This window comes from Pseudophryne corroboree, chromosome 1 (assembly GCF_028390025.1).
Source record: "Pseudophryne corroboree isolate aPseCor3 chromosome 1, aPseCor3.hap2, whole genome shotgun sequence".
In the NCBI taxonomy this organism is placed as follows: domain Eukaryota; kingdom Metazoa; phylum Chordata; class Amphibia; order Anura; family Myobatrachidae; genus Pseudophryne; species Pseudophryne corroboree.
In genome coordinates this window covers 465424486-465445430 of record NC_086444.1, presented here as the reverse complement: position 1 = coordinate 465445430, position 20945 = coordinate 465424486, and the positions used below count along the sequence as shown (strand labels likewise).

The window sequence follows — 20945 nt, the reverse complement described above, 5'->3', positions numbered from 1 at the left end:
GTTGCACTACTGTGTGGAGTAATTTGAATTGGGGGTACTATTGTGTGGTCATGCCCCTTCCCAGCAAGAACTCATACTTTTTTGGGCTGTGCACCGAATGTTTGCACTGTTCCTAATAAAAATATGGGGGATAGGAATACCAAAATGAGGACTGCTATGGGTGAGGGGTGATGGTGCTGGGAAAAGGGTGCAGGCTCAGAGGAGGAGCTAGTGGCGGTGCTAGGAGGCACCAGCCCAAATCTTGCCTAGGGCATCATATTGGTTAGGACCAGCTCTGCCTGTTCCTTATCTTAGGGAGGCAGGGCTGACCATGTGTGTGTGCTGGACTGATAGAGGAGTCCTGCCACCTATCAGCGCTGATGATCACAGCTACATACTGCCTCTAATTAATCGACAGCTGTACATTTATTCTTAGTCACTGCTGTCTGTGAATTAAAGGCTGCCCACAACCGGTGTAACTGGCACTGTCACAGTCTGCCTGACCGAGTGCCAAACTGAGGAAAGCACAAGGGGCGGGGGCCCTGTCACAGACAGAGCAGAGGCCACTGTGTTCCTGCCCCCACCAAGGTACATGTCCCCTGTTCTCCACACCACACAGGATATTGTGCTTATATCCCTGTCACCCTCTACCTCTCCCTGTCATCCTCTGTCTCCCTCTCTCACCCTCTGTCTCCCCTTGCCTTCCGTCATCACTCTCTGGCTCCGCCTGCCTTATGTTGTCGTCACCCTCTGCCTCTCTCTGTCACCTACTGCCGTGTGGCATATTGTACACTTGTGTTGGGGAGGGGGGTGTGCAAATTTTTTTTTTGCACAAGTTCCACTGATTCTTCTGACTTCTATTTTCAAAGGTGGCATTTGTACTTCGCATTTCTGTTAATTGCAATGGCAATGCAGGCAAGTGCTATATACTGTATGAAGAGAGATACAAGTGAATTATCATAAAAAGACAAACCCTTTTTGGATGTCTGTGTAGATGAGAACCTAAGGGCTAATGCTGGGTTGGATGGCATTTGCACCTAAATTGCATGCGCAAAATGCTTCTCTAAAAAGAGACACTTTTTACTTAGCTTGCATAGTAAAGCTGAGTATGCCCCTGTACAATCGTTGGGCCGATATTTTGATTTCTGACCCGATCACACCTGACCTGTACGCAACTTCCATCATGTTTTTTCAGAAAAGAAACAGGTCGCATCAGAATCAGAATCAGAATCAGCTTTATTGGCCAGGTGTACTCATGTACACTAGGAATTCTTTGTGGTACAATGCATCGCTAAGCAGCAACATGAAGGAGGAAAAACGTAGCATACATTACAAACATTACACATATGAGTTCATACTGCACATTGCAACTGTACAGTAGACATATTATACATTTAAGACTAAAAACTAAGGCTGCTTGGCAGAACAGCACCGAGGCAGCCATCCGCGGCGCCAACTAGAACTCACACAATGCACATAATACAGAAGATTTAAGTATTACATCAAAAGATAAAACACACAGACAAAGACACAGAAAGCATAATGCATGATTGGTGTAGGCATTTTGGGTAATAACCTCCAGGGGTTGTGTATTCCACCCTCACAAGGCACCAGGTGCGGCAGCCATCTTAGGTGCACTGCGTAGGATTACCCAGGGTGGAATAGTCCACCCCTAGAAGAGAACACAAAATGGGGAGATTGCAGAGTCCTTAAGTTCAGAGTAGAGTTCCAATAAAAACATCAGGTCCACGCATTTTTCATCCCATCCACAAGCGCACCAGATAAGGCAGCGATGTTGGGCGCACTACAAAGGTTACACAGTGGGAGATGAGCCATACAGGGGCCAAATGCATGTATGGGTGAACTGACACGTGTGTAGGAGTATGCTATACCCTGCATGGAAAGATCCAAATGGAGCACACCCCGCCCACGGAGGAACCATCCGAAGCAGCCATGTGGGGCGCACTGCACAGGTTACTGCTGGCAGGGTGTGCAACCAATGGAGGTACTCATTACGGGAATAGCACACAGTGGGGTGGAAGTACCGTGTAAGAAGAAAGAGAAGAGAAAGACACATTTGCAGGAAAACTGTACTAACATTATTTTGTGAAAAAGATAAATGTCCTGGTCTCATGAGAGCAGTGCGGGTGGGTGTGAGAATGTGGGGTGCACACTAATGTCCAATGGAACTGACCCAGCATAGTCTGGTCCTGATGCGCATGTCCCTCAATTCCCTGCTCAGCTTGAGGGGTAGACCCGGGGGCAGTCATGATGTTCTTGGACAGAGAAGTAGTAGGCATTGGTCCTGGTGTTCTCATGGCAGAGGTGAGGAGAGGCCACATAATGTTCCAGATTTCTTTGTTGATGCTGTTCATTGTTTGTTCATCTGTTTTTTTAACTGTTCATTTTCACAATGCTTAGGGGCCCTACTCATTTGACGATGCGCCGCCGAGGTGCCCGACGGCCGAAACGGCCGACGAGCGACCCGGCGGCGGGGGGGCAGTGATGGGGGGAGTGAAGTTTCTTCACTCCCCCCGTCACGCGGCTGCATTGAAGTGCAGGCAAATATGGACGAGATCGTCCATATTGGCCTGCATGCACAGCCGACGGGAGACCAGCGATGAACGAGCGCGGGGCCGCGCATCGTTCATCGCTGGAGTCTCCACACTGAAAGATATGAACGAGTTCTCGTTCATTTATGAACGAGATCATTCATATCTTTCAGAAAATCGACCAGTGTGTACTGTGTAGGGCCTATCAGAGAAAGGAACGCTTTGAGTATTGGAACGCACAGCTGACATGCACAGCTGTGCATGGTTGAAGTTACAGATATACTATGGGAAATTGACCCAACTACAGCTGAGGCAAATGTCCCACTAATCAAAGGTGTTACATTACACAGTGTTTGACTAAACAAACACCAGCCCAGTCAGCCTTAATTAAATATGCGGCACTGACCAAGCTTTGAAACACAGGTATTTTAAATTACAAACAAAAGCATAAATCACAAAACTGTCTAACAAATGATTTGAACATACATTTGGAATAGAGATGATTTGCATAGGTGCAGATAGCAATAGGCAGATTACATGGTGAGATTTGAACATACATTTGGAATAGAAATGATTTGCATAGGTGCAGATAGCAATAGCATCTTGGAGATCCGTTCTAATGTGCAGCTTAATTTTCATCAGATTTGGTGCTGCGATGTTGGACCAAAAGAGAAGTGTGTACATGCTGCCTAGTGTTCCGCCTGACCATTCTGCCAATGCTGCTGCCTTTGTGTCCTTTTATCCAATATTTTAGAGAGATGGTGGACGTGGCTGGGACTTCCGATCTTAAATGAAATCGAAAGTAAAATCTAAGTGTGAATGTACAGGTGTGTGGCATTTTGGGGGGAACATTTAATATATGGAGCCCGGAGGGAGGAGGCAGACAACGGCACAGCAGTGCCGGGAATGTGGCAGCATTGGAGAGAGCAGCAGCGTAAAACAACCCCTGGCAAAGAGCAGGTATAGTGCCAATTTTAAGGGGTATTATCACTAAGTGAGGCATTGTGCAAATGGCTTTACTGTTTGAGGCATAATATGGTGCAAGGGGCATTACTGTGTGGGGCATAATATGGTGCAAGGGCATTACTGTGTGGGGCATAATATGATGCTAGGGGCTTTACTGTTTGTGGCATAATATGTTGTAAGGGGCACTATTGTGTTGGTGAAAGGTAGTAATCTGGCCTTGATTCCACAAAAAAAAGAGCAGAAACAGATAATGAAAAATAAGAATTTACTTACCGATAATTCTATTTCTCATAGTCCGTAGTGGATGCTGGGGACTCCGTAAGGACCATGGGGAATAGCGGCTCCGCAGGAGACTGGGCACATCTAAAGAAAGCTTTAGGACTAACTGGTGTGCACTGGCTCCTCCCCCTATGACCCTCCTCCAAGCCTCAGTTAGGATACTGTGCCCGGACGAGCGTACACAATAAGGAAGGATTTTGAATCCCGGGTAAGACTCATACCAGCCACACCAATCACACCGTATAACTTGTGATCTGAACCCAGTTAACAGTATGATAACAGAGGAGCCTCTGAAAAGATGGCTCCCAACAATAATGGCCCTCATTCCGAGTTGTTCGCTCGCAAGGCGATTTTAGCAGTATTGCACACGCTAAGCCGCCGCCTACTGGGAGTGAATCTTAGCTTCTTAAAATTGCGAACGATGTATTCGCAATATTGCGATTACACACCTCGTAGCAGTTTCAGAGTAGCTTCAGACTTACTCGGCATCTGCGATCAGTTCAGTGCTTGTCGTTCCTGGTTTGACGTCACAAACACACCCAGCGTTCGCCCAGACACTCCTCCGTTTCTCCAGCCACTCCCGCGTTTTTTCCGGAAACGGTAGCGTTTTTATCCACACGCCCATAAAACGCCGTGTTTCCGCCCAGTAACACCCATTTCCTGTCAATCACACTACGATCGCCGGAGCGAAGAAAAAGCCGTGAGTAAAAATCCTATCTTCATAGCAAATTTACTTGGCGCAGTCGCAGTGCGGACATTGCGCATGCGCACTAAGCGGAAAATCGCTGCGATGCGATGAAATTTACCGAGCGAACAACTCGGAATGAGGGCCAATAACCCGATTTTTGTAACAATAACTATGTACAAGTATTGCAGACAATCCGCACTTGGGATGGGCGCCCAGCATCCACTACGGACTATGAGAAATAGAATTATCGGTAAGTAAATTCTTATTTTCTCTAACGTCCTAAGTGGATGCTGGGGACTCCGTAAGGACCATGGGGATTATACCAAAGCTCCCAAACGGGCGGGAGAGTGCGGATGACTCTGCAGCACCGAATGAGAGAACTCCAGGTCCTCCTCAGCCAGGGTATCAAATTTGTAGAATTTAGCAAACGTGTTTGCCCCTGACCAAGTAGCTGCTCGGCAAAGTTGTAAAGCCGAGACCCCTCGGGCAGCCGCCCAAGATGAGCCCACTTTCCTTGTGGAACGGGCTTTTACAGATTTTAGCTGTGGCAGGCCTGCCACAGAATGTGCAAGCTGAATTGTACTACAAATCCAACGAGCAATAGTCTGCTTAGAAGCAGGAGCACCCAGCTTGTTGGGTGCATACAGGATAAACAGCGAGTCAGATTTCCTGACTCCAGCCGTCCTGGAATATTTTCAGGGCCCTGACAACATCCAGCAACTTGGATTCCTCCAAGTCCCTAGTAGCCGCAGGCACCACAATAGGTTGGTTCAGGTGAAAACGCTGGAACCACCTTAGGGAGAAACTGAGGACGAGTCCTCAATTCCGCCCTGTCCGAATGGAAAATCAGATAAGGGCTTTTTAGGATAAAGCCGCCAATTCTGACACGCGCCTGGCCCAGGCCAGGGCCAACAGCATGACCACTTTCCATGTGAGATATTTTAACTCCACAGATTTAAGTGGTTCAAACCAATGTGACTTTTGGAACCCAAACTACATTGAGATCCCAAATTGCCACTGGAGGCACAAAAGGAGGCTGTATATGCAGTACCCCTTTTTCAAACGTCTAAACTTCAGGGACTGAAGCTAGTTCTTTTTTGGAAGAAAATTGACAGGGCCGAAATCTGAACCTTAATGGACCCCAATTTCAGGCCCATAGACACTCCTGTTTGCAGGAAATGTAGGAATCGACCCAGTTGAATTTCCTCCGTCGGGCCTTACTGGCCTCGCACTACGCAACATATTTTCGCCAATTGCGGTGATAATGTTTTTGCGGTTACATCCTTCCTGGCTTTAGATCAGGATATGGATGACTTCATCCGGAATGCCTTTTTTCCTTCAGGATCCGGTGTTCAACCGGCATGCCGTCAAACGCAGCCACGGTAAGTCTTGGAACAGACAGGGTCCTTGCTGGAGCAGGTCCCTTCTTAGAGGTAGAGGCCACGGATCCTCCGTGAGCATCTCTTGAAGTTCCGGTTACCAAGTCCTTCTTGGCCAATCCGGAGCCACGAATATAGTGCTTTCTCCTCTCCATCTTATCAATCTCAGTACCTTGGGTATGAGAGGCAGAGGAGGGAACACATACACTGACTGGTACACCCACGGTGTTACCAGAGCGTCTACAACTATTGCCTGAGGGTCTCTTGACCTGGCGCAATACCTGTCGAGTTTTTTAATCATGTGGACGACTTCTGGGTGAAGTCCCCACTCTCCCGGGTGGAGGTCGTGCTGAGGAAGTCTGCTTCCCAGTTGTCCACTCCCGGAATGAATACTGTTGACAGTGCTATCACATGATTTTCCGCCCAGCGAAAAATCCCTGCAGCTTCTGCCATTGCCCTCCTGCTTCTTGTGCCACCCTGTCTGTTTACGTGGGTGACTGCCATGATGTTGTCCGACTGGATCAACACCGGCTGACCTTGAAGCAGAGGTCTTGCTAAGCTTAGAGGATTGTAAATGGCCCTTAGCTTCAGGATATTTATGTGAAGTGATGTATCCAGGCTTGACCCTAAGCCCTGGATATTCCTTCCCTGTGTGACTGCTCCCCAGCCTCGCAGGCTGGCATCCGTGGTCACCAGGACCCAGTCCTCAATGCCGAATCTGCGGCCCTCTAGAAGATGAGCACTCTGCAACCACCACAGGATGGATACCCTTGTCCTTGGTGACAGGGTTATCCGCTGACGCATCTGAAAATGCGACCCGGACCATTTGTCCAGTAGGTTCCACTGGAAAGTTCTTGCGTGGAATCTAGCGAATGGGATTGCTTCGTAGGAAGCCACCATTTTTACCCAGAACCCTTGTGCATTGATGCACTGAGCCTTGGTTCGGTTTTAGGAGGTTCCTGACTAGCTCGGATAACTCCCTGGCTTTCTCTTCCGGGAGAAACACCTTTTTTCTGGACTGTGTCCAGGAACATCCCTAGGAAACAGAAGACAAGTCGTCGGAACCAGCTGCGATTTTGGAATATTGAGAATCCAATCGTGCTGCCGCAACACTACCTGAGATAGTGCTACACCGACTTCCAACTGTTCCCTGGATCTTACCCTTATCAGGGAATCGTCCAAGTAAGGGATAACTAAAATTTCCTTCCTTCGAAGGGATATCATTTCGGCCATTACCTTGGTAAAGACCCGGGGTGCCGTGGACCATCCCTACGGCAGCGTCTGAACTGATAGTGACAGTTCTGTACCATAACCTGAGGTACCCTTGGTGAGAAGGGTACATTTTGACATGAAGGTAAGCATCCTTGATGTCCCGAGACATCATGTAGTCCCCTTCTTCCAGGTTCGCAATCACTGCTCTGAGTGACTCAATCTTGAATTTGAACCTCTGTATGTAAGTGTTCAAAGATTTTAGATTTTAGATTTAGATTTAGAATCGGTCTCACCGAGCCGTCTGGCTTCGGTACCACAATAGTGTGGAATAATACCCCGTTCCCTGTTGCAGGAGGGGTACCTTGATTATCACCTGCTGGGAATACAGCTTGTGAATGGCTTCCAAAACTGCCTCCCTGTCAGAGGGAGACGTCGGTAAAGCCGACTTTTGGAAACGGCGAGGGGGGACGTCTCGAATTCCAATATGTACCCTTGAGATATTACCTGAAGGATCCAGGGGTCTACTTGCGAGTGAGCCCACTGCGCACTGAAATTCATTGAGAACGGGCCCCCACCGTGCCTGAGCTTGTAAGGCCCTAGCGTCATACTGAGGGCTTGGCAGAGGCGGGAAAGGGTTTCTGTTCCTGGGAACTGGCTATCTCTTCAGCCTTTTTCCTCTCCCTCTGTCACGAGCAGAAAAGAGGAACCTTTTGTCCGCTTGCCAACAAAGGACTGCGCCTGATAATACGGCGTCTTATTTTGAGAGGCGACCTGGGGTACAAACGTGGATTTCCCAGTTGTTGCCGTGGCCACCAGGTCTAAAAGACCGACCCCAAATGTCCCTTTTCAAAGGCAATACTTCCAAATGCCGTTTGGAATCCGCATCACCTGACCATTTTACTGGTAGAATTGGACAACGTACTTATACTTGATGCCAGTCGGCAATTATTCCGCTGTGCATCATGCATATATAGAAATGCATCTTTTAAATGCTCTATAGGCAATAATATACTATCCTTATCTAGGATATCAATATTTCCAGTCAGGGAATCCGACCATGCCAACCCAGCACTGCACCTCCAGGCTGAGGCGATTGCTGGTCGCAGTATAACACCAGTATGTGTGTAAATACCTTTTTGGATACCCTCCTGCTTTCTATCAGCAGGATCCTTAAGGGCGGCCATCTCATGAGAGGGTAGAGCCCTTGTTCTTACAAGCGTGTGAGCGCCTTATCCCCCCTAGGGGGTGTTTCCCAACGCACCCTAACCTCTGGCGGGAAAGGGTATGCAGCCAATACTTTTTAAGAAATTATCAATTGTTATCGGGGGGAAACCCACGCATCATCACACACCTCATTTTATTTCTCAGATTCAGGAAAACTACAGGTAGTTTTTCCCTCACCGAACATAATACCCCTTTTTGGTGGTACTCGTATTATCAGAAATGTATAAAAACATTTGCCATTGTCTCAATCATGTAACGTGTGGCCCTACTGGAAATCACGGTTGTCTCTTCACCGTCGACACAGGAGTCAGTATCCGTGTCGGCGTCTGTATCCTTTAGAGCCCCTGACGGCCTATGAGACGTCTGGACAGGCACAAGCTGAGTAGCCGGCTGTCTCATGTCAACCACTGTTTTTTTATATAGAGCTGACACTGTCACGTAATTTTCAACAGTACATCCACTCAGGTGTCGACCCCCTAGGGGGTGACATCACTGTTACAGACACTCTGCTCCGTCTCCACATCATTTTTCTCCTCATACATGTCGACACAAACGTACCGACACACAGCACACACACAGGGAATGCTCTGATAGAGGACAGGACCCCACTAGCCCTTTGGGGAGACAGAGGGAGAGTATGCCAGCACACACCAGAGCGCTATATATATACAGGGATAACCTTATATAAGTGTTTTTCCCCTTATAGCTGCTGTATGTTTTAATACTGCGCCTAAATAGTGCCCCCCTCTCTTTTTTTAACCCTTTCTGTAGTGCAGGGAAGAGTCAGGGAGCTTCCCTCCAACTGAGCTGTGAGGGAAAATGGCGCCAGTGTGCTGAGGAGATAGGCTCCGCCCCCTTTTCGGCGGCCTTATCTCCCGTTTTTTTGTATATTCTGGCAGGGGTTAAATGCATCCATATAGCCCAGGAGCTATATGTGATGCATTTTTTTTGCCATGTAAGGTATTTCTGTTTTATTGCGTCTCAGGGCGCCCCCCCCAGCGCCCTGCACCCTCAGTGACCGGAGTGTGAAGTGTGCTGAGAGCAATGGCGCACAGCTGCAGTGCTGTGCGCTACCTTATTTGAAGACAGGAACGTCTTCTGCCGCCACTTTCTCCGGACCTCTTTGCTCTTCTGGCTCTGTAAGGGGGCCGGCGGCGCGGCTCCGGGACCCATCCAGGCTGAACCTGTGATCGTCCCTCTGGAGCTAATGTCCAGTAGCCAAGAAGCCCCATCCACTCTGCACGCAGGTGAGTTCGCTTCTTCTCCCCTTAGTCCCTCGATGCAGTGAGCCTGTTGCCAGCAGGTCTCACTGAAAATAACAAACCTAAACTAAAACTTTCACTAAGAAGCTCAGGAGAGCCCCTAGTGTGCACCCTTCTCGTCGGGCACAGAAATCTAACTGAGGCTTGGAGGAGGGTCATAGGGGGAGGAGCCAGTGCACACCAGTTAGTCCTAAAGCTTTCTTTAGATGTGCCCAGTCTCCTGCGGAGCCGCTATTCCCCATGGTCCTTACGGAGTCCCCAGCATCCACTTAGGACGTTAGAGAAATAGGGATTATATAAAGCATGTAATGGTTTAGAGAGCTGCTCTCATATCTTCTACATGGATGATTGGAAAAAAAATAAAACTAGTAGATCTGCAAAATGCTCTGATTCTGTAAATGATCAAAGTACAACAAATAAGTAACAATACACTTACCTGTCTCCGGGAACTGTCGCCGCATTTGCCGCTCCTAATGCTGCCCACATCTCACCCCTTTCCTTATCTCTACTTAATCTGTTACATTATCTTAATATCTTAAAACTGATAATAGCTCAAGCTCCTTATAATGCTGCCGACCCTCCAGTGTCTCAGGTAACAGAGTAAGCAGTAGTGTATTATCTTTGCTATGTCATCTGTGTGTCATAATAGAACTATTATGATGTCATAGCAAAGACATTGACCATTTGCGTTTTCAGGGATAAGCAGGAGCAGAATTGCCTAACTCCCAACTTTGCAGTCCGCAAATGGGGTGACATTTCAACAAAGGTGGACCATATTTTGCAGTTTGAAGACGGCTTACTTTTCCCACATGTCTGAATGTTGTGAGGTACAGAACAGCCATTGTAAGGCCTGGGTAGGAGCTGGCAATGATGCTCTAACCTACCCGGTCCTCAACTCCGCTCTCAAAAGACCAGAGGGGACCTGATGATGCACTGTCCAGTACATGCACTGGCCCTAATCTGTCCTCCACTCTTCTCAAAATTGTGGGAGGAGGCAACATGACATTGCTATTTCCCTTACGCTCAGTTCCAACAGCAGCTTTCACCACAGGGGCCAAGTTAAGTAAATCTACATACCCTAACCCTCACCCTTAATCCTAATACCATAACACAAATACGTTAACCCTCACCCTTAAGCGCCTTGAGTCTTACTGGAGAAAGTGTGCTATAGAATTAAATTTATTATTATTAATCCTAACCGCAACCACTAATACTCTGACCTTAATTGTAAAACTCTAACATTAATGCCATAACCCTTAAACTTAATCCGAACCCTGACCCTAATACTCTAACCAAACCATTAACCCAAACCCCTAATCCAACTCTAACCCTTAACCCTAATAACCACACCCTAAAAGGGCAGACTAGATGTGTGATTCCCCAATATCATAAGGTAACACTGCGCTGTGTCCCTACCATAGCCTATGACCCACAGCTGCAGAGGAACCATAGCTTTGAGGGTTTCAAGCCCCACAATCCCTTGGGGCAAGGGGAGGCAGTGGTTGCCATGGCAGCTTGGATGCCATGAAGAAGGCTGGTCCTGGCTTATGGACAGAGCAGGACAGTGTGGAGTCGTGTGTCTGATGTAGTAAAGTTGCACAGCGTGAGCCTGTGAGCCAATTAATATACTGAGCCCCCTCATGAGGTACATTGATAAGGATTGGAGCTGTAGGGAACTGTGTGGCAAATCTGTAATGTTAGCCCAGGCTGCTGTGACCTGACTGTCAGCGGGAGGAGGGATCTGTTGAGGTGCTGAGAGACAGCTGGCTGCCATTTACTGATAACTCACAGCAGACACAAATACATACCTCCCAACATTTAAGTACCTGAAAGAAGGACATCTTGGCCCGCAGGAGGGACCCAAAAAACGAGACAGCTGGACAGTATGCAAATATGCCATGCTAATTAGAAAGTCTGAGGGAAAGAAGTTGTACTGTATGTAGGTGCGCAGAGCACTGCCGCGAGACTGGGATGTTAGAGGAGTCATCCTGAGAAGCACAGAGCTGAGTAACTGCAGGCTGATGACGTTAATGTGAGACAATATTTCTTTATACACCGACACCTGCTTCTAGTATCAAGCATTAGTAACAGCGCTGCAACAAACGTCACACGTACACATAGAGACCTCAATTAAGCAACTTAAGTTGCCACCATTAAAATGATTTCTATATGTGTCACCTTGGACCTTGCTCATTTAGTTTAACAAACTTTATATTATTTAAAATTGTATTTGAGTGCAGTTTATTGAATATGTTTCTGTTATGTACCAAATTACATTAATGCATGCCTTATAGATAGGAGTGTAGGATTACTACAAAATAATTGGAAACAGTGAGAAGATTTATAGTAGTCTAGTCATTGTAGAAAGTCTATTTGTAAATTAATGTGAATCTCTGGTATTCAAATATTGCCATATAAGAATACTGTGGGCCAAAGGTAATAGAGTGAAGAGTTTCAGAAAGTGAGAGATTTGGTAAGGTCTTGCAGTTTTTTTTTAAAGTGGCAATCATTTACACAGCAAGCTCAACCTGGTTTTGCAGTGTATATCATTGCCACTTTAAAAAAAACTGCAAAACCTTAGCAAATCTCTCATTTTCTGAAACTCTCACTCTATTACATTTGCCCCTGTGTATTTTTGCTGATGCCATCTGTTAAGAATATCTAACAAAGAAAATGACAAATAAACCATTTTAACCAAGGCAAAGTTGCCCACTTAAAGTTAATTCCAGGGATCAGTACATACTAAAAAAAAGTATTATTTTCCAAGAGTCTATGTACTGTGTTTTGAGAAGTGGGAACCCTTGTCCCTCTGCTGCGGTCTCTCCATCATCACCCCACAACCAAGTAACAACAGACCTGTGAGTAGATCCTTCACACAGAACATCCATATTTCTGGGAGTATCTCAGATGGGCCACATGGTTCTTATCTGCCGTCATATTCTATGTTTCTATGTGTCCAGCTTAGCCAAAATAGTATATCTGGAGACAACAGTGATTTATGTCCCTTGTTGTTGTTGGTTGAAAAACTCAAGTGACCAGGTTCTGGGATACAATGGGGGAGATTCAATTGTTTGAAAAGTTGGGTGTCTGTTTTTTTCCTATCTCATAGACAGGAAAAAAACAGACACCCAACCAACTTTTCAAACATTTGAATTCCCCCCACTGTGTTAAATATGGAGAATGACACAGGGCATTTAAAACAAAACCCAACAAGATACACACACAACAATGAAACCATGCAAGTCAGTAACAAGTTATATTCAGTTGCAATAGAAGCAAGGACAAATTAGAATACCCAGCTCTTATCTCAGATGTTTTAAGATCTGTCCCAGATGAAGGTCATTGATTAAGTAGTTTAAATAATGAAGTCCAGTCAATCTCCAGGGTCCAGTCTTGTAACGTTGTCACAAGTTAAAAGCAGAAGCGGGTTTGTGGAAGGCTAGAGGGGCTAATTCAGACTGGATCACTGCAGCGGCCGCGATCGCAGTCTTAATCAATATGTGGAGTGCGCACACGCACCCCAGGATCCCAGTGAGATGCTAAAAGCATCTCTGGGCTGTGATCGCCTCTGCCTGATTGACAGGCAGATGCGGTCGCGGGGCGGGAGGGGGCGTGCCAACGGTGTTAGGACGCCGTTAGTGGGGTGCGGTCTAGACAACAGAGGCATGTCCGGACCATTGGGGGGGATAGGCCACGGCTGCTGCGTGACATCACAGTGCGCAGGAGCTGCGCTGGCAGGGAGCTACTTGCCAGGTACAAAGCATCGCTGCCATGCGATGCTTTTGTACTTATGCAGGGGGGTAGGGCCTGACATACAGAGTGGACTAGCCCTGTGCTGGGCATCCCCCTGCATGTCTGAGAAAATGATCATAGATCAGTGTCCCGCGAGCAGGGGGGGCAGTAGGGGGAGCCTTTGATCACCCGCTGCTCTGCACAGCATCCATTCAGTGAGGACAAGTGAGTCGGAAGCTGCCCAGCTACTCCGGTAGTGCTGGACACGCCCCCAAAATGCCGAAAATGAGTCTGTGCGCGTGACCACGCCCATCCAGCTGATGCCACGCCCCTCACATACAAGCGCACGCCCCTTTTTGGGCCATGTGAGGCTGCGCCCTGCGAAGGTCCCCCTGCCAAGAGGGGGGATGTATGTGTCGTGGATGTCCCTCACAGTCACTTCCAGCCATCGCACCGCTGCTAGGATCTCGCAAGGTGATATCATCATTTCGCGAGTCAATCTCTGCAGCTGGCTCTGGATGGCCTCCTCAGAATCAGCGAGCTCTGGGAGGTGGGCAGGGACTGGGAGGGGCAGGCATGCAGCTGGCTGGGCGTGGCCCATGGTTTTAAGAAGTGGTGCAGCTCAACTGTAAGAATCAGCAGCAGGGCTGTCACCTCGTCGGTAGCTAGTTTGTTAGGCTGCGACACTGTGAGTTGAGAACTGTGAGTGACAGACAGCACTGTGGCTTATAAATTCTATATAAATATTCTATAATACATGCATCCATACATTACCACTAGTGTTAGTATTATATATATACATGCTGTGGCCACACCCACTCTGGGGGGGGGGCCCGGGAAGTTGTTGTACCGGGGCCCAGGATTTCTCTTGGCAGCCCAGTGTTCACATAAGATAATTTGTCTTAGACTTCACAAGTTTCCCCTTTCACCCACTTATGAACACAATGGCCCTCATTCCGAGTTGTTCGCTCGCTAGCTGCTTTTAGCAGCATTGCACACGCTAAGCCACCGCCCTCTGGGAGTGTATCTTAGCATAGCAGAATTGCGAACGAAAGATTAGCAGATTTGCAAATAGAAAATTCTTAGCAGTTTCTGAGTAGCTCCAGACTTACTCAGCCATTGCGATCAGTTCAGTCAGTTTCGTTCCTGGTTTGACGTCACAAACACACCCAGCGTTCGCCCAGACACTCCCCCGTTTCTTCAGACACTCCCACGTTTTTCCCAGAAACGCCAGCATTTTTTAGCACACTCCCATAAAACGGCCAGTTTCCGCCCAGAAACACCCACTTCCTGTCAATCACACTCCGATCACCAGAACGATTAAAAATCCTTGTTATGCCGTGAGTAAAATACCTAACTTTTGAGTAAAATAACTAAGCGCATGCACTCTGCGAACCTTGCGCATGCGCAGTAAGCGACTAATCGCAATATAGCGAAACTCGGCAACGAGCGAACAACTCGGAATGAGGGCCAATACCCCAGCTTACTAGACAGTTTCCATCTGAGATCCTGATAATAGGAACATATTTTTATTATAATCAGCCAGCCTAAAAGCTGTCTATACTCCCACTTACTATGTATTTTGCACTATGTATATGACTGGACAGTATTTTTAATATCAAATATAGTTGACTTTAACATGTAAAAGAATATTAGTCTGTGACACAAAAACAAGATGAAAGTTCTAAGTTAAATTAAATACACATATCTATCGCCTACCCATTAAAAAGTTGAAATGGAAATATGCATTATGCACTGTGCCAAAGTCTAAAGCGCTTGTGCAGGTCTCCGTAAAAATGGGCGCCGCGCCATTTTCTCAGACACCTGTGCCAGCGCTGATGTCTCTGGCACTGTGCCAGAGTCTCTCTAGTGCTCAGAGCACTAACTGTGCTGCCTGCTATGGAGGAGTAGGGGTCCCACACGCGGAGACTGCACATGGGTCCCCTCCTCCATATATACGCCCCTGCTAAGGGCCTAATTCAGACCTGATCGCTAGCAAGCGATTTTTGCACTGCTGCGAACAGATAGTCACCGCCTACAGGGGGAGGGTATTTTAGCTGTGCAAGTGTGTGAACGCATGTGTAGCAGAACTGTACAGACAGATTTTGTGCAGTCTCTGTGCAGCCCAGGACTTACTCAGCTGCTGCGATCACTTCAGCCTGTCCGGGACCGGAACTGACGTCAGGAACGCTCCCTGCAAATGCATGGACACGCCTGCGTTTTTCCAGACACTCACTGAAAACGGTCAGTTGATACCCACAAATGCCTTCTTCCTGTCAATGTCCTTGTGTTCACCCGTGCGAGCGGATCCATCGCACAAACCCATTGCTGAGCGGTTATCCGCTTTGTACCCGTGAGACGTGCATGCGCAGTTTGGACCTGACTGCCTGCTGCGCGAAAACGCACATGAAACGATCAGGTCTGAATTACCCCCTCAGTCACTATGGCTAAGGATGCGTAGGAGTTGTTTGTGTGCATGCACAGTTGCATCCAACTCTAAATGAGACTCATAATCACAAACTACAAGCAAACAATGGTAATGCCTGTTTGCTTAATAATAATGTTAAATTGTAGATGATAAGAGATAAATAACATAATATCTGTGGAAAGAAGAGCTGTACCTTTTTTCTCACTCTGCAATAATAAATTCATAATGCCCAGAGGTGCCATTACATTCCACGTGTGGGATATCTGTCCATATTCTCCAGCCGCTAAATAGACCATAGAGCATCCAATAAAATGCTGGGGCTGGTGTACGTAATATTGCTGATCCTGCTACTGCATCCCAATTAAATGTAATAGAATCAGCATCTAAAAAGATGGTGAGTTTATTGGTTCATTGTTACCGACATGATCATCTTTGTGAATATTAATATACATGTTTATGGCTATCGCTAGGAAAATAAATTAGATTGTTTTTAAGCAAACCACTTCTATTTAATTCTATTTAATTAAGTTGAAATCAGGATCCCGTTGGCCACTTGCTGCTCGCTGAGCACTTCTACAAGCTGACCAATGCACTGTAACCATCCTCATGTGAGGCCAATTTTTTTTTAAAACAACCAGAGGATATAGTCTTCTAGTGACTTTAATTTTCATACAGGAGCTTCAGTTTTTGTTAAACATAAACCTTAGGGGACTACATTCAGAGGAGCATCTAAAACATCTCTAAGGAGGCTTTTCCTGTGTGTGCAAGAAGTCACCTGAAATAAGTTAGCATCTCCGCCAGGAATAGTGGGGGTAATTCCAAGTTGATTGCAGCAGGAATTTTTTTAGCAATTGGGCAAAACCATGTGCACTGCAGGGGGGGCAGATATAACATGTGCAGAGAGAGTTAGATTTGGGTGGGTTATTTTATATCTGTGCAGGGTAAATCCTGGCTGCTTTATTTTTACACTGCAAATAAGATTGCAGATTGAACACACCCCACCCAAATCTAACTCTCTCTGCACATGTTATATCTGCCTCCCCTGCAGTGCACATGGTTTTGCCCAATTGCTATCAAAAATCCTGCTGCGATCAACTTGGAATTACCCCCAGTGTAACCACGGTTTATTAGCAAACACGATGTAGGTCCGAAATTAGTGTTTGCCAGGCACTTGAAGCAGATACAGATAATTAGAATGCACAGATAATTGGAAGATACACTGATAATTGGAATTGTTGTAATTTTATTGCAGACAATCAGAGTACTTGGAATATTGACAATCTATAGCAAACAGTAACAGAGGGGAATGATGAATACTTGCTATGGAATGAGAGCACTGTAGCAGGGTCCTTGCTGAGAAGCCTGGAGCCGGAAGACAAGATAATCTTCAAACAAGAATATGCAGGGTCTGACTAGAATATCTGACTTGATGAACTGGCCCTGAACACACAGTGGATCGGGTATAAAATTAAATTAGCAGCTCCCAGGTGCAACCCACAGCTACTTAACAGTGACGTAATTATCATTTAGTCCAGGTAAGCAAACACAAAGAGTCTGAGGTGTGCCCAAGGCTCCACCAGGAGAGCAATCCCACTGCCAGAAGGTGATAAATTATTTAAATGTATATTTTATGTAGTGTACTATAGGTGTGTGGCTTTCTTCTCACCACTATCACTTTGCTTCCTGGTTTCGACCCGGCGAGTGTCAGTATGGGCATGGATCAAAAGGATTACTCTTCGGAAAAAAATACGGAAGAGTAGCCCATAGGCTACTATGGGCTAATGCCATTTGATAATTGTCATTTGCTACTGGGCTTAGGTTCCGGAATGCTTAATAAATTTCACTATTCATTTTGGCTGCTTTTGCAAAACTGAATTTCCTTTACTTTAATTTTCCTCGATGTGGAGCAACCTCAAACTGCAGGAGAACAGTACAAGGAGAAGGAGAATAAGTCTTCAATGAAATAAACTTAACATCCACTTGCTGATCCACTTTACCATCTGTGCAGTTCCTGGATGGAATCTAAAGATCTGCTGGCAACAATCCATTAAACACTCCAGGAATGAAGTAACAGGAAACATCAAGAGAATTGCCAGAGTTCTGGTGGCCATCCTCAATCAGATGGTGCCTGAAGCCTCAGTGTGCCTGAGCCTGAGGGATCAAAGGGCTTGATTCAGACCCCAGTGCAAAAACAAATCCCGCAAAGTGCCGATGCGTGGTACTGTGCGCATGCGCCGGACCCATACTGCGCATGTGCAGCACAGTCCTATGTCGTTGGATGCAGTGCGATTACAGATATCAACTTATTGACAGTCTGCAACCATTTGGGGACGGGGAGAGAGCGGTGATGAAAGTAGTTTCACTGGATGGAGATTTCCTGGCCTCTTGGACGGAGCTGCGGCGGCCGGCTTGCATGACCCCATGGGTCACTCAGCCAGGATACAAAGAATGTCAACTCATTGGAGAGGGGGTGATTTGGTTACCACTCTGAAAAAAATGTGAAACCAAGTGGATGTATACTTCTAAAACTTTAAAACCACTAGGAATTAATATTGACCTCAAACTAAGGGAGTGATTCAGACCTGATCGCTGGGCTGCATACTTTGCTGTCCTGCGTTCAGATGGTCGCCGCCCCCATGGGGAGTGTAAATTCGCTGTGCAAGTGTGCGATCCCATGTGTACGCCGAGCTGCAAAAATCCGCTGTGTGCAGTCTCTGAGCAGCCCAGGACTTACTCCTACAGTGCGATCAGAACGGGCTGACCAGGGCTGGAGCGGACGGGTGTAGTATAGCTGACCGGCGGTCAGGAGACTGCCGGTCAGCTTACCGACGTGGGGATCCCGGCAGCATACAGACGCCGGGATCCCGGCAGGGGAGGGGAGAGTGCAGCAAGCCCCTTGAGGGCTCGGTGGCGACCTACGGTCGCCACGGGTTCTATTCCCACTCTATGGGTGTCGTGTACACCCACGAGTGGAAATAGTCCCTGTTGGTCGGCATGCCGACCATCGGGATAGTGAGGGGTCAGGATGCTGGAAGAGGTCATGTGACTGTCGGTCACCCGACCACCGGTCACATGAATACCACCTGGAGCTGACATCAGACACCCTCCATGAAAATACTTGGGAACGCCTGCATTTTTCCAGACACTCCAAGTAAACGGTCAGTTGCCACCCACAAATGGCCTCTTCCTGTCAATCACTTTGCGAATGACCGTGCAAATTAAATTTTTACACCATCCTGTCGCTAACTGGCAATGCCATTTGTTGTTGTCCGTCGCACATATGCATGCGCAGTTAGGACCTGATCGTCCGCTGTGCGAAAAAGCACAGCAGTGATCAGGTCTGAATCAGGCCCTAAATGTGTTTCTGTAGATCCATTTTAGAAGGCACTGAATATTATATATTGAAAAATATATATATTTATTTTTTTAATCTCATACTAATTTTTATTTCATTTATCTATCATTTTTATTTAATATACCCTCTTCAATTTTATTATGTAATATCTTTTTTTTAAAATAGAATAATTTTTATTGAACATACAAAATGACATAGATCAACAATGTGTATAGAGACAATCAGGGACACCAATGGACCCATGCCATACAATCAAATGTAAGAAAGTAAACAGCAATATAGAGTGCAGACATCTTAAAAAATAACACTTAACATCTTAAAAAGTATTGAGAACAGTTCCAGCATCAATCAATGAAATACTAATTACAAACACTTTTTTGATAAATCCTAAAATGAATAATGAATTTACATATTACAGTTGTAACAAAAGAAAATAAATGGAAATAAAAAGAAAACAAGGTACAGGAGAGAAACATTCTTCACAGGAAGAGAAGTATTAGAATATACGAGGACATGCACTAAAATTGTAGGAAAGTAGGTTCAGCGAAAACTTGAGAAAAAATTACTTCACAGAAAGGGTAGTGGACAATTGGAATAGCCTCCCAGCAGAGGTGGTAGAGGCTAAGACAGTAGAGCAATTTAGACATGCATGGGATAGACATAAGGATATCTTTATGAAGAAATAAGGATCGAATAGGGTTTGATGTAACAATGGGGCTAATTCAGACCTGATCGCTGCTGTGCGTATTTGCACAGCAGCGATCAGGTCTAATACGCACAGCAGCGATCAGGTCTGAAGTGCGCCAGCGCCACAGTGCATCGGTGCATGACAGACAGCCGACGGCTGTCGTAGCCCAGCAATCCCCTCTGCCTGAGTGACAGGCAGAGGCGGTCGCTGGGTGGGAGGGGCGGGCCCTGCCGCTTAGGGGGCACGGTCTGGGCAACGCATGCATGCCCGGACCATTGGGGGGGCGGGCCGCGGCGACTGCGTGATGTCACATGCAGCAGCTGTCATCCGGGCAGCGATGAGTAGCTCCCTGCCAGCGCGCAGGAGCTGCACTGGCTGGGAGCTACTCCTACAGTACAAAAGCATCGCCGCTGTGCGATGCTTTTGTGCTTCTACGACGAGGTAGGGCTTGAGATGTGGGCAGGCTAGCCCTGTGCTGGGCGTCCCCCAGCACGTCAGGGAAGCTGATCGTAGATGTGCTAAATTTAGCACATCTACAATCAGGTCTGAATCATCCCCAATATGGTTAAAAAAGGGTCAGACTAGATGGACCAAGTGGTTCTTATCTGTCGTCAATTCTATGTTTCTTTGTTACTAGCAAAGTGATGAGCATTTCAAGATTAGTAGATCTGTATTTGCTGAAAATGATCTGCAAATCACTGAAACCTATCTGTAATATATATGCGCAGATTGGTGGACTGAGGAATCTTTAAACTGGGGAAAAAAATCCCAGTCTGTGATTTGCTTTTTTCGTCATTGCTGATATATGGGGGCCTTTAAGTGCACAATTTATCTATAGGCCCCTATACACCTAAGGACTGGTTGCCCAATCCTCTGATCAGATTGGAATTGCCATCTGTGATCGCCTATCTATTGGAGGATCAGAGAAATTCTCAGTGACCGGCAAATCTGTGAAATCCAACGACATCGGCATCTGGGGATTGCTGAATTGCGACAATCCGTTGCTGGTGTAAGGTATATTTTGGCTTCTCTTTATCCAAGGCTCATATGCTTCCTCAAGAAATAGATATTGCTCTAAAAATAAATTAAAAAGTTATCATCATCTTGAAAGAACATTTTACCAAAATAATACTAATATATTTTAATGGAATAAGGGAGAAACTGAGCTGTAGCAATAATCTGCAGTATAAATATAATGAAA

General features: G+C 46.5%; 1 protein-coding gene and 1 long non-coding RNA gene across 2 annotated transcripts in view; one reads left to right on the top strand and one right to left on the bottom strand.

The window, feature by feature from the left end:
- Positions 1–11087: 11087 nt before the first annotated feature.
- Positions 11088–20945, top strand: part of NXNL2 (nucleoredoxin like 2) — an 88505-nt gene continuing 78647 nt past the window's right edge. Inside the window, exons 1-2 of the mRNA XM_063913707.1 lie at positions 11088–11186; positions 16954–17236. The gene's annotated coding sequence lies outside the window, so the exon portion shown is untranslated. The remainder of the gene's footprint in view (positions 11187–16953; positions 17237–20945) is intronic.
- The window catches only part of LOC134893720 (uncharacterized), a 57110-nt gene continuing 55377 nt past the window's right edge, over positions 19213–20945 (bottom strand). The window contains exon 3 of the long non-coding RNA XR_010171709.1: positions 19213–20818. This is a non-coding gene — a long non-coding RNA (uncharacterized LOC134893720). The remainder of the gene's footprint in view (positions 20819–20945) is intronic.